The sequence below is a fragment of the Carassius gibelio genome, chromosome B12 (genome assembly GCF_023724105.1).
Source record: "Carassius gibelio isolate Cgi1373 ecotype wild population from Czech Republic chromosome B12, carGib1.2-hapl.c, whole genome shotgun sequence".
NCBI lineage: Eukaryota > Metazoa > Chordata > Actinopteri > Cypriniformes > Cyprinidae > Carassius > Carassius gibelio.
Genome location: NC_068407.1, coordinates 23,850,051 through 23,866,397, shown reverse-complemented (window position 1 = coordinate 23,866,397; position 16,347 = coordinate 23,850,051). Strand labels below are relative to the sequence as shown.

General features: G+C 36.6%; 1 protein-coding gene across 2 annotated transcripts in view; it reads left to right on the top strand.

The window, feature by feature from the left end:
* Window positions 1-2,368: 2,368 nt before the first annotated feature.
* Window positions 2,369-16,347, top strand: part of LOC127969346 (zinc finger protein 281) — a 144,917-nt gene continuing 130,938 nt past the window's right edge. For both annotated transcript variants that reach the window (XR_008156249.1, XM_052571223.1), the window contains exon 1: window positions 2,369-2,885. The gene's annotated coding sequence lies outside the window, so the exon portion shown is untranslated. The remainder of the gene's footprint in view (window positions 2,886-16,347) is intronic.

Here is a 16,347-nt window from a genome sequence, read left to right as displayed (position 1 = left end):
ACTAGTTTGCCAAAGTACCTTTTTAAAATAATCTTGAATGTTTAATTAACAGCTTTATTGACAACGTTGGTCCCAGAGGCAAAGTTGTTCAGAATGAGGATATTTATCAAATGATATAAAGATTTAGTGTTTTTGAGTGAATATATGAGCATTTACAAACAATTTGAGGCCATTTACCATATAAATCTTGTGTTTTGAGACCTTTTCTACTGTTATAGCGCCACCTATGGTCTGATCTCCATGAAACTTTGCATGCTTGTTAAGAGTCACAAGTTAGATGATTTCACCGAGTTTCATAAAGTTTTGAGTTTTCGTTAAGGTTTTATAGGCTTTGGGGTATGTTTGGCCACACCCCTTTTTCTAAATTACCCCTTTACAGCTGACCAAAGGACAAAATGCAACATTTTATTAATAATTATTGATCTAGAGAGTCCACAGAATATTACTGCAGTGGTTTGGTTCCGATCGGACAAAAAACCTAGGACTAGTTCGCAAAAGTAGGTTTTTAACATATTTGTGAATAACAATTGAATGATTTGATTGACAGCAATGGTTCTTGAGGCAAAGTTGTGCATTATGAGGAGATCTATCAAATGATATGCATACTGTGTTGATATGTGAAACACCACGTGATTACAGAGCCATAAAACTCGTTAGCGCCAACTAGTGGCCGATTTCTTTCAAAATTCTTACAGACCTTAAGGTTCATGAGTCGAACGTACCCAGCGAGTTTCGTTCCGATCAACATCCGTTAACCCTTTCAAATAGGTGCTTAAAATTGTTTGGCCAATGGCTGCCATGTTTTTTTTAGATATGCAAATGTCCTCATATGTACTTGTGCCCCTTCAGACCGAGACATTGCATACCAATTTTCAAGTCGATCGAGGCAACAGTTGCCTAGTTATAGCCATTTATGTGTTTTTTCTATCTTATAGCGCCCCCAAGTGGCAGAGATGCGCAATATTTTTGATTTGACCAAAGATTGAGCTTATACATATGTATACCGAGTTTGGTGAAGATATCTCATTCCGTTCAAGAGTTATAGTTAAAATAGCATTTGGCTAACGTTAGCATAGACGCTTTTTGGTGTACTGTTTCGCGTAAGAATTGAAATGTCAACTTTTTTTTGATAATTATTGATATTGAGTGTCCAGGGAATATTTATGAAGTGGTTTGGTTCTGATTGGTTGAAAATCCTAGGACTAGTTCGCAAAAGTAGGTTTCGGATTTAGCTCGATTTTGCGAGAAAACGGTGCGTCGTAGACCCCAAAAAGGCGCCGTGCACTTTTGTTCGGGCTAACCCAAGGATTGCAACAATGCCATGTTTTTGAGTCTATGGCTAACGGTTTACACTTTACGGCCATAATTGTCCAAAATTTTGGTTTTTTGCGCTGTAGCGCCCCCGTTAGGCCGATTGGGCCGGTTCTTTGTATCTGAGTAGCGAGCAAGACTACGACCATCTGACCAAGTTTCAGCTCTCTAGGCCTTACGGTTTGGGCTGCACGTTCAGTTTTAAGGCGGAAGAATAATAATAATAATAATAATTAAAGCTGCAAGCAGCATTTTACGGGGTTCAAGCATTTAAGGCCTCTGAGGTGGTTTCGGCTAACCTGGATGCATGGATGACAGTTAAACACATCCATAATGAAGAATAGGCTGGCAGACAGACACAAACACTGAAATTAAATTATTAAACTAGTTTTTAACAGTTTAGATGTCATTTTCAGGTTAAACTGTAATCACAATGTGGCAAAATTGTAAAAACTGATATATCTGTATGGACAAAAAATACTGGTTTATAGTTGTCCAAATGCAACTGTTCAACATGTTTTTGATAATTATTGACCTTCAGATTCTAGAGAATTGTACTTCAGTGGTTTTATTGATTTTCAGCTTATACCCTATCACTAGTTTGCCAAAGTAACTTTTTGCAATAATCTTGAATATTTAATTAACAGCTTTATTGACAACATTGGTCCCAGAGGCAAAGTTGTTCAGAATGAGGAGATCTATCATATGATATGAAGATCTAGTGTTTTTGAGTGAAAATATGAGCATTTTCAATCAATTTGAGGCCATTTACCATATACATCTTGTGTTTTGAGACCTTTTCTACTGTTATAGCGCCACCTATGGTCCGATCTCCATGAAACTTTGCATGCTTGTTAAGAGTCACCTGTTACATGATTTCACCAATTTTCATAAAGTTTTGAGTTTTCGTTTAGGTTTTATATGCTTTTGGGTATTTTGGTCACGCCCCTTTTCTAATTTAGCCAGTTATAGCTAACCAAAGGACAAAATTCAACATTTTTTTGATAATTATTGATCTAGAGAGTCCAGAGAAAATTACTGCAGTGGTTTGGTTTCGATCGGGTAAAAAACCTGGAACTAGTTCGCAAAAGTACGTTTTTAACATATTTGTGAATAACAATTGAACGATTTGATTGACATCTTTGCTCCTTGAGGCAAAGTTGTTCACAAAGAGGAGATCTATCATATGATATGAAGATCTAGTGTTTGTGTGAATGTATGAACATGTTCTACAAATTGTGATAATTTTCTATTGAAAATGTGTGTTTTTGAGGCTTTTTCAACTGTTATAGCGCCACCTATGGTCCGATCTCCATGAAACATTGCATGCTTGTTAAGAGTCACCTGGTACATGTTTTCACCAAGTTTCATAAAGTTTTGAGTTTTCTTTTAGGCTTTATAGGCTTTGGGGTATGTTTGGCCACACCCCTTTTCTTAATTACCCCTTTAACGCTAACCAAAGTACAAAATGCAACATTTTTTTGATAATTATTGATCTAGAGAGTCCACAGATTATTACTGCAGTGGTTTGGTTTCGATGGGACAAAAAACCTAGGACTAGTTCGCAAAAGTAGGTTTTTAACATATTTGTGAATAATTAATGAACGATTTGATTGACAGCAATGGTTCTTGAGGCAAAGTTGTGCATTATGAGGAGATCTATCAAATGATATGCATATTGTGTTGATATGTGAAACACCATGTGATTACAGAGCCATAAAACTCGTTAGCGCCAACTAGTGTCCGATTTCTTTCAAAATTCTTACAGACCTTAAGGTTCATGAGTCGAACGTACCCAGCGAGTTTCGTTCCGATCAACCTCCGTTAACCCTTTCAAATATGTGCTTAAAATTGTTTGGCCAATGGCGGCCATGTTTTTTGAGATATGCAAATGTCCTCATAGGTACTTGTGCCCCTTCAGACCAAGACACTGCATACCAATTTTCAAGTCGATCGAGCCAACGGTTGCCTAGTTATAGCCATTTATGTGTTTTTTTCTTTTTATAGCGCCCCCAAGTGGCAGAGGTGTGCAATTTTTTTTATTTGACCAAAGTTTTAGCTCCTACAAATGTTCAGCGAGTTTGGTTAAGATATCTCATTTCATTCATGAGTTATAGCCTGTTGCGTAAAATTGGTCCTCGACTTTCGAACATTTTGGCATCCCATTACGACAGTGAGTCGAAATTTCTACTTTTTTTTGATAATTATTGATATTCACTGGACAGAGAACATTTCTGCAGTGGTTTGGTTCAGATTGGGCGAAAAACCTAGGACTAGTTCGCAAAAGTAGGTTTTGGACATACGTCAAATTTGCGAAAAAACGAGGCCTCCTAGACCCAAAATCAGAGTGACCGATTTTAATTTCGCATGACCCACGGATTCCAGAAATGTTAAATTTTTGGCTCTATCACAAGCGGTTTAGGAGCTATTAGCAAAAACGCATTTTTGATCGCTGTAGCGCCCCCCACTGGCCGATTGGGCCGGATCTTTGCGCCTGAGTAGCGAGCAAGACTACTACCTTTTGACCAAGTTTCAGCTCTCTAGGCCTTACGGTTTAGGCTGCCCGTTCAGTTTTAAGGCGGAAAAATAATAATAATAATAATAAAAATCCTAACAATTACAATAGGGTTTCAGCACTGCGTGCTTGAACCCCTAATAATAATAATAAAAATCCTAACAAATACAATAGGGTTTCAGCACTGCGTGCTTGAACCCCTAATAAAAATCCTAACAATTACAATAGGGTTTCAGCACTGCGTGCTTGAACCCCTAATAATTAAAGCTGCAAGCAGCATTTACCGGGGTTCAAGCACATTAAGGCCTCTGAGGTGGTCTGAGCCAACCTGGATGCATGGATGACATTTAAACACATCCAACATGGAGAACAGGCTAACAGACAGACACACACACTGAAAGTAAATGATTAGACTAATATATGTATACTCTATAAGCATATGCACACACACACACACACACAGAAAGACACACATATACATGCACAAACATTTTGTTGCAGATATAGGTATTTGAAATAAGTGATAGGTGACAATAAACTTATTGCAAGTCTTCTCTTTTTAAGAGTTTAGATGTCATTTTCAGGTTAAACTGTAATCACAATGTGGCAAAATAGTAAAAACTGATATATCTGTAAGAACAAAATGGAAAACATTGACTCAATGAGATTTAAAATGTTACAACAGTTAAATTTTTAATGTTTTGGGATGAATTCATGAATCCTTTCAACAGTACTGTTCAACTTAACTGAATGAGCCCATTAGTGGTCTTCCGCTGCCATCTAGAGGTTAAAAAATTGCATTTACTCAAGCAACACTGTTTTTAAACATAACTGTTATAGTGGGGTTTTTTTTTTTTTGCCCAATCTCTCTTAAATTTTGCATGCTTGTTTAGAATGAAATTATGCATTATTTTACACAGTTTTGATAATATGTGGGCTTTCTGTTTGTATTAATAGGCCTTTGTGTACACTATGAAAAGAACATATTATAAAATTACTGGTTTATAGTTGTCTAAATGCAATTGTTCAACATGTTTTTGATAATTATTGACCTTCAGAGTCTAGAGAATTGTACTTCAGTGGTTTTATTTATTTTCAGCTTATACCCAATCACTAGTTTACCAGAGTAACTTTTTTAAATAATCTTGAATATTTAATTAACAGCTTTATTGACAACATTGGTCCCAGAGGCAAAGTTGTTCAGAATGAGGAGATCTATCCTATGATATGAAGATTTAGTGTTTTTGAGTGAATATATGAACATTTTCAAACAATTTGAGGCCATTTACCATATAAATCTTGTGTTTTGAGACCTTTTCTACTGTTATAGCGCCACCTATGGTGCGATCTCCATGAAACTTTGCATGCTTGTTAAGAGTTACCTGTTACATGTTCTCACCACGTTTCATAAAGTTTTGAGTTTTCGTTTAGGTTTTATAGGCTTTGGGGTATGTTTGGCCACACCCCTTTTCTTAATTACCCATTTAACGCTAACCAAAGTACAAAATTGAACATTTTTTGATAATTATTGATCTAGACAGTCCACAGAATATTACTGCAGTGGTTTGGTTCCGATCGGACAAAAAACCTAGGACTAGTTCGCAAAAGTAGTTTTTTAACATATTTGTGAATAACAATTGAACGATTTGATTGACAGCAATGGTTCTTGAGGCAAAGTTGTGCATTATGAGGAGATCTATCAAATGATATGCATATTGTGTTGATATGTGAAACACCACGTGATTACAGAGCCATAAAACTCGTTAGCGCCAACTAGTGGCCGATTTCTTTCAAAATTCTTACAGACCTTAAGGTTCATGAGTCGAACGTACCCAGCGAGTTTCGTTCCGAACAACATCCGTTAACCCTTTCAAATAGGTGCTTAAAATTGTTTGGCCAATGGCAGCCATGTTTTTTGAGATATGCAAATGTCCTCATAGGTACTTGTGCCCCTTCAGACCAAGACACTGCATACCAATTTTCAAGTCGATCGAGCCAACGGTTGCCTAGTTATAGCCATTTATGTGTTTTTTAAATCTTATTGCGCCCCCAAGTGGCAGAGATGCGCAATTTGTTTTTTATTTGACCAAAGATTGAGCTCATACATATGTGTACCAAGTTTGGTCAAGATATCTCATTCCGTTCAAGAGTTATAGTCAAAATAACATTTGGCTAACGTTAGCATAGACGCTTTTTGGCGTACTGTTTCGCGTAAGAATCGAAATTTCAACTTTTTTTTGATAATTATTTATATTGAGTGTCCAGGGAATATTTCTGCAGTGGTTTCGTTCCGATTGGTTGAAAATCCTAGGACTAGTTCGCAAAAGTAGGTTTCAGATATAGCTCGATTTTGCGAGAAAACGGTGCGTCGTAGAGCAAAAAATGCAGCTGTGCACTTTTGTTCGGGCTAACCCAAGGATTGCAACGATGCCTTGTTTTTGAGTCTACGGCTAACGGTTTACGACCTGCGGCCAAAAATGTCAAAAATTTTAGTTTTTTGCGCTGTAGCGCCCCCGTTAGGCCGATTGGGCCGGTTCTTTGTATCTGAGTAGCGAGCAAGACTACTACCATCTGACCAAGTTTCAGCTCTCTAGGCCTTACGGTTTGGGCTGCACGTTCAGTTTTAAGGCGGAAAAATAATAATAATAATAAAAATCTTAACAATTACAATAGGGTTTCAGCACTGCGTGCTTGAACCCCTAATAATTAAAGCTGCAAGCAGCATTTACGGGGTTCAAGCACATTAAGGCCTCTGAGGTGGTCTGAGCCAACCTGGATGTACGGATGACAGTTAAACACATCCAAAACGGAGAATAGGCTGACAGACAGACACACGCACTGAAATTAAATGATTAAACTAGTTTTAAGAGTTTGGATGTCATTTTCAGGTTTCACTGTAATCATAATGTGGCAAAATTTTAAAAACTGGTAAGTCTGTATGAACAAAATGGAAAACTTTAACTCAGTGAGATTTAAAATGTTTTTTTTTATTGTTTAGGCATGAATTCATAAATCTTCTCAAAAGTACTGTTTCAATTTGCTGAATGAGCCCATTAGTGGTCTTCCGCTGCCATCTAGTGGTTGCATTTACTCAAACAACACTGTTTTTAAACATAACTGTTATAGTGTAAAGTTTTTTGCCCAATCTCTCTTAAATTTTGCATGCTTGTTTAGAATGAAATTAGGCTTTATTTTACACAGTTTTGATAGTTTGTGGGCTTTCTGTTTGTATAAATAGGCCTTTGTGTACACTGTGAAAATAACATATTATACAATCACTGGTTTATAGTTGTCCAAATGCAATTTTTCAACATGTTTTTCATTATTATTGACCTTCAGAGTCTAGAGAATTGTACTTCAGTGGTTTTATTGATTTTCAGCTTAAAGCCTTGGACTACTTTGCCAAAGTAACTTTTTTAAATAATCTTCAATATTTAATTAACAGCTTTATTGACAACATTGGTCCCAAAAGTTGTTCAGAATGAGGAGATCTATCATATGATATGAAGATCTAGTGTTTATGTGAATATATGAGCATTTTCAGACAATTTGAGGCCATTTACCATATCAATCTTATGTTTTGAGACCTTTTCTACTGTCATAGCGCCACCTGTGGTCCGATCTCCATGAAAATTTGCATGCTTGTTAAGAGTCACCTGTTACATGTTTTCACCAAGTTTCATAAAGTTTTGAGTTTTCGTTTAGGTTTTATATGCTTTTGGGTATTTTGGTCACGCCCCTTTTCTAATTTAGCCAGTTAAAGCTAACCAAAGGACAAAATTCAACATTTTTTTGATAATTATTGATCTAGAGAGTCCAGAGAAAATTACTGCAGTGGTTTGGTTTCGATCGGGTAAAAAATCTGGGACTAGTTCGCAAAAGTAAGTTTTTAACATATTTGTGAATAACAATTGAACGATTTGATTGACATCTTCGCTCCTTGAGGCAAAGTTGTTCACAAAGAGGAGATCTATCATATGATATGAAGATCTAGTGTTTGTGTGAATGTATGAACATGTCCTACAAATTGTGATCATTTTCTATTGAAAATGTTTGTTTTTGAGGCTTTTTCAACTGTTATAGCGCCACCTATGATCCGATCTCCATGAAACTTTGCATGCTTGTTAAGAGTCACCTGATACATGATTCCACGAAGTTTCATAAAGTTTTGAGTTTTCGTTTAGGTTTTATAGGCTTTGGGGTATGTTTGGCCACACCCCTTTTACTAAATTACCCCTTTACAGCTAACCAAAGGACAAAATTCAACATTTTTTTGATAATTATTGATCTAGAGAGTCCACAGAATATTACTGCAGTGGTTTGGTTCCGATCGGACAAAAAACCTAGGACTAGTTCGTAAAAGTAGGTTTTTAACATATTTGTGAATAACATTTGAACAATTTGATTGACAGCAATGGTTCTTGAGGCAAAGTTGTGCACTATGAGGAGATCTATCAAATGATATGCATATTGTGTTGATATGTGAAACACCACGTGATTACAGAGCCATAAAACTCGTTAGCGCCAACTAGTGGCCGATTTCTTTCAAAATTCTTACAGACCTTAAGGTTCATGAGTCGAACGTACCCAGTGAGTTTTGTTCCGATCAACATCCGTTAACCCTTTCAAATAGGTGCTTAAAATTGTTTGGCCAATGGCGGCCATGTTTTTTTAGATATGCAAATGTCCTCATAGGTACTTGTGCCCCTTCAGACCAAGACACTACATACCAATTTTCAACTCCATCGAGCCAACGGTTGCCTAGTTATAGCCATTTATGTGTTTTTTCTATCTTATAGCGCCCCCAAGTGGCAGAGATGCGCAATTTTTTTTATTTGACCAAAGATTGAGCTCATACATATGTGTACCAAGTTTGGTGAAGATATCTCATTCTGTTCAAGAGTTATAGTTAAAATAACATTTTGCTAACGTTAGGATAGATGCTTTTTGGCGTACTGTTTCGCGTAAGAAACGAAATTTCAACTTTTTTTTGATAATTATTGATATTGAGTGTCCAGGGAATATTTCAGAAGTGGTTTGGTTCTGATTGGTTGAAAATCCTAGGACTAGTTCGCAAAAGTAGGTTTCGGATATAGCTCGATTTTGCGAGAAAACGGTGCGTCGTAGAGCAAAAAAAGCAGCTGTGCACTTTTGTTCGGGCTAACCCAAGGATTGCAACGATGCCATGTTTTTGAGTCTACGGCTAACGGTTTACGACCTGCGGCCAAAAATGTCAAAAATTTTAGTTTTTTGCGCTGTAGCGCCCCCGTTAGGCCGATTGGGCTGAGACTTTGATAAGTTCTCCCCAAAATGAGCTCTACGATCTGTCCAAATTTCAGCTCTCTAGGCCTTATGGTTTGGGCTGCACGTTCAGTTCTAGGGCGGAAGAATAATAATAATTAAAGCTGCAAGCAGCATTTTACCGGGGTTCAAGCATTTAAGGCATCTGAGGTGGTCAGAGCCAACCTGGATGTTTGGATGACATTTAAACACATCAAAAATGGAGAACAGGCTAACAGACAGACACACACACTGAAAGTAAATAATTAGACTAATATATGTATACTCTATAAGCATATGCACACACACACACACACAAACACACACACACACTAAGACACATATAAATGCACAAAACATTTTGTTGCAGATATAGGTATTTCAAATAAGGGATAGGTGACAATACAAGTATTGCAAGTCTTCTCTTTTTAAGAGTTTAGATGTCATTTTCAGGTTAAACTGTAATCATAATGTGGCAAAATTGTAAAAACTGATATATCTGTATGAACAAAATGGAAAATATTGACTCAATGAGATTTAAAATGTTATAACAGTTAATTTTTTAATGTTTTGGCATGAATTCATGAATTCTTTCAACAGTACTGTTCACCTTAGCTGAATGAGCCCATTAGTGGTCTCCCGCTGCCATCTAGTGGTTATAAATTGCATTTACTAAAGCAACACTGTGTTGTTAAATATAACTGTTATAGTGTTGTTATTTTTTTTGACCAATCTCTCTTAAATTTTGCATGCTTGTTTAGAATGAAATTATGCATTATTTTACACAGTTTTGATAATTTGTGGGCTTTCTGTTTGTATTAATAGGCCTTTGTGTACACTATGCAAATAACATATTATAAAATTACTGGTTTATAGTTGTCCAAATGCAATTGTTCAACATGTTTTTGATAATTATTGACCTTCAGAGTCTAGAGAATTGTACTTCAGTGGTTTTATTGATTTTCATCTTAAACCCTATCACAAGTATGCCAAAGTAACTTTTTTAAATAATCTTGAATATTTAATTAACAGCTTTATTGACAACATTGGTCCCAGAGGCAAAGTTGTTCAGAATGAGGAGATCTATCATATGATATGAAGATTTAGTGTTTTTGAGTGAATATATGAACATTTTCAAACAATTTGAGGCCATTTACCATATAAATCTTATGTTTTGAGACCTGTTGTACTGTTATAGCGCCACCTATGGTCTGATCTCCATGAAACTTTGCATGCTTGTTAAAAGTCATCTGTTACATGATTTTACAAAGGTTCATAACGTTTTGAGTTTTCGTTTAGGTTTTATAGGCTTTGGGGTATGTTTGGCCACACCCCTTTTTCTAAATTATCCCTTTACAGCTAACCAAAGGACAAAATTCAACATTTTTTTAATAATTATTGATCTAGAGAGTCCACAGAATATTACTGAAGTGGTTTGGTTCCGATCGGGCAAAAAACCTAGGACTAGTTCGCAAAAGTAGGTTTTTAACATATTTGTGAATAACAATTGAACAATTTGATTGACAGCAATGGTTCTTGAGGCAAAGTTGTGCATTATGAGGAGATCAATCAAATGATATGCATATTGTGTTGATATGTGAAACACCACGTGATAACAGAGCCATAAAACTCGTTAGCGCCAACTAGTGGCCGATTTCTTTCAAAATTCTTACAGACCTTAAGGTTCATGAGTCGAACGTACCCAGCGAGTTTCGTTCCGATCAACATCCGTTAACCCTTTCAAATAGGTGCTTAAAGTTGTTTGGCCAATGGCGGCCATGTTTTTTTGAGATATGCAAATGTCCTCATAGGTACTTGTGCCCCTTCAGACCAAGACTTTGCATACCAATTTTCAAGTCGATCGAGCCAACGGTTGCCTAGTTATAGCCATTTATGTGTTTTTTCTATCTTATAGCGCCCCCAAGTGGCAGAGATGCGCAATTTTTTTTATTTGACCAAAGATTGAGCTCATACATATGTGTACCGAGTTTGGTGAAGATATCTCATTCCGTTCAAGAGTTATAGTTAAAATAGCATTTGGCTAACGTTAGCATAGACGCTTTTTGGTGTACCTTTTCGCGTATGAATTGAAATTTCAACTTTTTTTTGATAATTATTGATATTGAGTGTCCAGGGAATATTTCTGAAGTGGTTTGGTTCTGATTGGTTGAAAATCCTAGGACTAGTTCGCAAAAGTAGGTTTCGGATATAGCTTGATTTTGCGAGAAAACGGTGCGTCGTAGACCCCAAAAAGGCGCCGTGCACTTTTGTTCGGGCTAACCCAAGGATTGCAACAATGCCATGTTTTTGAGTCTACGGCTAACGGTATACGATTTACGGCCAAAAATGTCCAAAATTTTTGTTTTTTGCGCTGTAGCGCCCCCGTTAGGCCGATTGGGCTGAGACTTTGATAAGTTCTCCCCAAATTGAGCTCTACGATCTGTCCAAATTTCAGCTCTCTAGGCCTTACGGTTTGGGCTGCACGTTCAGTTCTAGGGCAGAAGAATAATAATAATAATAATAATAATAAAAATCCTAACAATTACAATAGGGTTTCAGCACTGCGTGCTTGAACCCCTAATAATAAAAATCCTAACAATTACAAGAGGGTTTCAGCACTGCGTGCTTGAACCCCTAAAAATCCTAACAATTACAATAGGGTTTCAGCACTGCGTGCTTGAACCCCTAATTAAAGCTGCAAGCAGCATTTTACCGGGGTTCAAGCACATTAAGGCCTCTGAGGTGGTCAGAGCCAACCTGGATGTTTGGATGACATTTAAACACATCCAAAATGGAGAACAGGCTAACAGACAGACACACACACTGACAGCAAATGATTAGACTAATATATGTATACTCTATAAGCATATGCACACACAAACACACACACAAAGACACACATATACATGGACACACATTTTGTTGCAGATATAGGTATTTGACATAAGTGATAGGTGACAATAAACTTATTGCAAGTCTTCTCTTTTTTAGAGTTTAGATGTCATTTTCAGGTTAAACTGTAATCATAATGTGGCAAAATTGTAAAAACTGATACATCTGTATGAACAAAATGGAAAACATTGACTCAATGAGATTTAAAATGTTATAAAAGTTCATTTTTTAATGTGTTGGCATGAATTCATGAATCCTTTCAACAGTACTGTTCAACTTTACTGAATGAGCCCATTAGTGTTCTTCCGCTGCCATCTAGTGGTTATAAATTGTATTTACTCAAACAACACTGTGTTTTAAACATAAATGTTATAGTGTTGTTATTTTTTTTTTTTGCCCAATCTCTCTTAAATTTTGCATGCTTGTTTAGAATGAAATCATGCGTTATTTTACACAGTTTTGATAATTTGTGGGCTTTCTGTTTGTATTAATAGGCCTTTGTGTACACTATGCAAATAACATATTATAAAATTACTGGTTTATAGTTGTCTAAATGCAATTGTTCAACATGTTTTTGATAATTATTGACCTTCAGAGTCTAGAGAATTGTACTTCAGTGGTTTTATTGATTTTCATCTTAAACCCTTTCACTAGTATGCCAAAGTAACTTTTTAAAATAATCTTGAATATTTAATTAACAGCTTTATTGACAACATTGGTCCCAAAGGCAAAGTTGTTCAGAATGAGGAGATCTATCATATGATATGAATATCTAGTGTTTTTGAGTGAATATATGATCATTTTCAAACAATTTGAGGCCATTTACCATCTAAATATTGTGTTTTGAGACCTGTTGTACTGTTTTAGCGCCACCTATGCTTCGATCTCCATGAAACTTTGCAAGCTTGTTAAGAGTCACCTGTTACATGTTCTCACCGAGTTTCATAAAGTTTTGAGTTTTCGTTTAGGTTTTATAGACTTTGGAGTATGTTTGGCCACACCCCTTTTTCTAAATTATCCCTTAACAGCTAACCAAAGGACAAAATTCAACATTTTTTTAATAATTATTGATCTAGAGAGTCCACAGAATATTACTGCAGTGGTTTGGTTCTGATCGGACAAAAAACCTAGGACTAGTTCGCAAAAGTAGGTTTTTAACAAATTTGTTAATAACAATTGAACGATTTGATTGACAGCAATGGTTCTTGAGGCAAAGTTGTGCATTATGAGGAGATCTATCAAATGATATGCATATTGTGTTGATAGGTAAAACACCACGTGATTACAGAGCCATAAAACTCGTTAGCGCCAACTAGTGGCCGATTTCTTTCAAAATTCTTACAGACCTTAAGGTTCATGAGTCGAACGTACCCAGCGAGTTTCGTTCCGATCAACATCCGTTAACCCTTTCAAATAGGTGCTTAAATTTGTTTGGCCAATGGCGGCCATGTTTTTTTTAGATATGCAAATGTCCTCATAGGTACTTGTGCCCCATCAGACCAAGACACTGCATACCAATTTTCAAGTCGATCGAGCCAACGGTTGCCTAGTTATAGCCATTTATGTGTTTTTTCTATCTTATTGCGCCCCCAAGTGGCAGAGATGCGCAATTTTTTTTATTTGACCCAAAATTGAGCTCATACATATGTGTACCAAGTTTGGTGAAGTTATCTCATTCTGTTCAAGAGTTATAGTTAAAATAGCATTTGGCCAACGTTAGCATAGACACTTTTTGGCGTACTGTTTCGCGTAAGAATTGAAATTTCAACTTTTTTTTGATAATTATTGATATTGAGTGTCCAGGGAATATTTCTGAAGTGGTTTGGTTCTGATTGGTTGAAAATCCTAGGACTAGTTCGCAAAAGTAGGTTTCGGATATAGCTCGATTTTGCGAGAAAACGGTGCGTCGCAGACCCCAAAAAGGCGCCGTGCACTTTTGTTCGGGCTAACCCAAGGATTGCTACGATGCCATGTTTTTGAGTTTATGGCTAACGGTTTACGATTCACGGCCAAAAATGTCCAAAATTTTTGTTTTTTGCGCTGTAGCGCCCCCGTTTGGCCGATTGGGCTGAGACTTTGATAAGTTCTCCCCAAATTGAGCTCTACGATCTGTCCAAATTTCAGCTCTCTAGGCCTTACGGTTTGGGCTGCACGTTCAGTTCTAGGGCGGAAGAATAATAATAATAATTAAAGCTGCAAGCAGCATTTACGGGGTTCAAGCACTTAAGGGATCTTAGGTGGTCAGAGCCAACCTGGACATATATGGATGGCCGTTAAACACATCCAAAATGGAGAATAGGCTAACAGACAGACACACACACTGAAATTAAATGATTAAACTCGTTTTTAAGATTTTAGATGTCATTTTCAGGTTTCACTGTAATCATAATGTGGTAAAATTTTAAAAACTGATATGTCTGAATGAACAAAATGGAAAACTTTAACTCAATGAGATTTGAAATGTTGTAAGAGTGTTTTTTGTATTGTTTAGGCATTACATCCTTTCAACTGTACAGTTTAAGTTAGCTGATTGAGCCCATTAGTGGTTTTCCGCTGCCATCTAGTGGTTATAAATGGCAATTTCTCATACATCAATGTGTTAATCCTTTTAACTCTTAGTGTTTTTTGCCCAATATCTCTTAAATATGGCATGCTCGTTTAGAATGAAATTATGCATTATTTTACACAGTTTTGATAATTTGTGGGCTTTCTGTTTGTATTAATAGGCCTTTGTGTACACTATGCAAATAACATATTATAAAATTACTGGTTTATAGTTGTCCAAATGCAATTGTTCAACATGTTTTTGATAATTATTGACCTTCTGAGTCTAGAGAATTGTACTTCAGTGGTTTTATTGATTTTCAGCTTAAAGCCTTGGAATACTTTGCCAAAGTAACTTTTTCAAATAATCTTGAATATTTAATTAACAGATTTATTGACAAAATTGGTCCCAGAGGCAACGTTTTTCAGAATGAGGAGATCTATCATATGATATGAAGATTTTGTGTTTTTGAGTGAATATATGTGCATTTTCAAACAGTTTGAGGCCATTTACCATCTAAATCTTGTGTTATGAGACCTTTTCTACTGTTATAGCGCCACCTATGGATCAATCTCCATGAAACTTTGCAGCCTTGTTGAGAGTCACCTGTTACATGATTTCACCTAGTTTCATAAAGTTTTGAGTTTTCGTTTAGGTTTTATAGGCTTTGGGGTATGTTTGGCCACACCCCTTTTTCTAAATTACCCCTTTACAGCTAACCAAAGGACAAAATTCAACATTTTTTTGATAATTATTGATCTAGAGAGTCCACAGAATATTACTGCAGTGGTTTGGTTCTGATCGGGCAAAAAATCTAGGACTAGTTCGCAAAAGTAAGTTTTTAACATATTTGTGAATAACAATTGAACGATTTGATTGACAGCAATGGTTCTTGAGGCAAAGTTGTGCATTATGAGGAGATCTATCAAATGATATGCATATTGTGTTGATATGTGAAACACCACGTGATTACAGAGCCATACAACTCGTTAGCGCCAACTAGTGGCCGATTTCTTTCAAAATTCTTACAGACCTTAAGGTTCATGAGTCGAACGTACCCAGCGAGTTTCGTTCCGATCAACATCCGTTAACCCTTTCAAATAGGTGCTTAAAATTGTTTGGCCAATGGCGGCTATGTTTTTTGAGATATGCAAATGTCCTCATAGGTACTTGTGCCCCTTCAGACCAAGACACTGCATACCAATTTTCAAGTCGATCGAGCCAACGGTTGCCTAGTTATAGCCATTTATGTGTTTTTTCTATCTTATTGCGCCCCCAAGTGGCAGAGATGCGCAATTTTTTTTATTTTACCCAAAATTGAGCTCGTACATATGTGTACCAAGTTTGGTGAAGTTATCTCATTCCGTTCAAGAGTTATAGTTAAAATAGCATTTGGCCAACGTTACTATAGACGCTTTTTGGCATACTGTTTCGCGTAAAAATTGAAATTTCAACTTTTTTTTGATAATTATTGATATTGAGTGTCCAGGGAATATTTCTGAAGTGGTTTGGTTCTGATTGGTTGAAAATCCTAGGACTAGTTCGCAAAAGTAGGTTTCGGATATAGCTCGATTTTGCGAGAAAACGGTGTGTCGTAGACCCCAAAAAGGCGCCGTGCACTTTTGTTCGGGCTAACCCAAGGATTGGAACGATGCCTTGTTTTTGAGTCTACGGCTAACGGTTTACGATCTGCGGCCAAAAATGTCCAAAATTTTTGTTTTTTGCGCTGTAGCGCCCCCGTTAGGCCGATTGGGCTGAGACTTTGATAAGTTCTCCCCAAAATGAGCTCTACGATCTGTCCAAA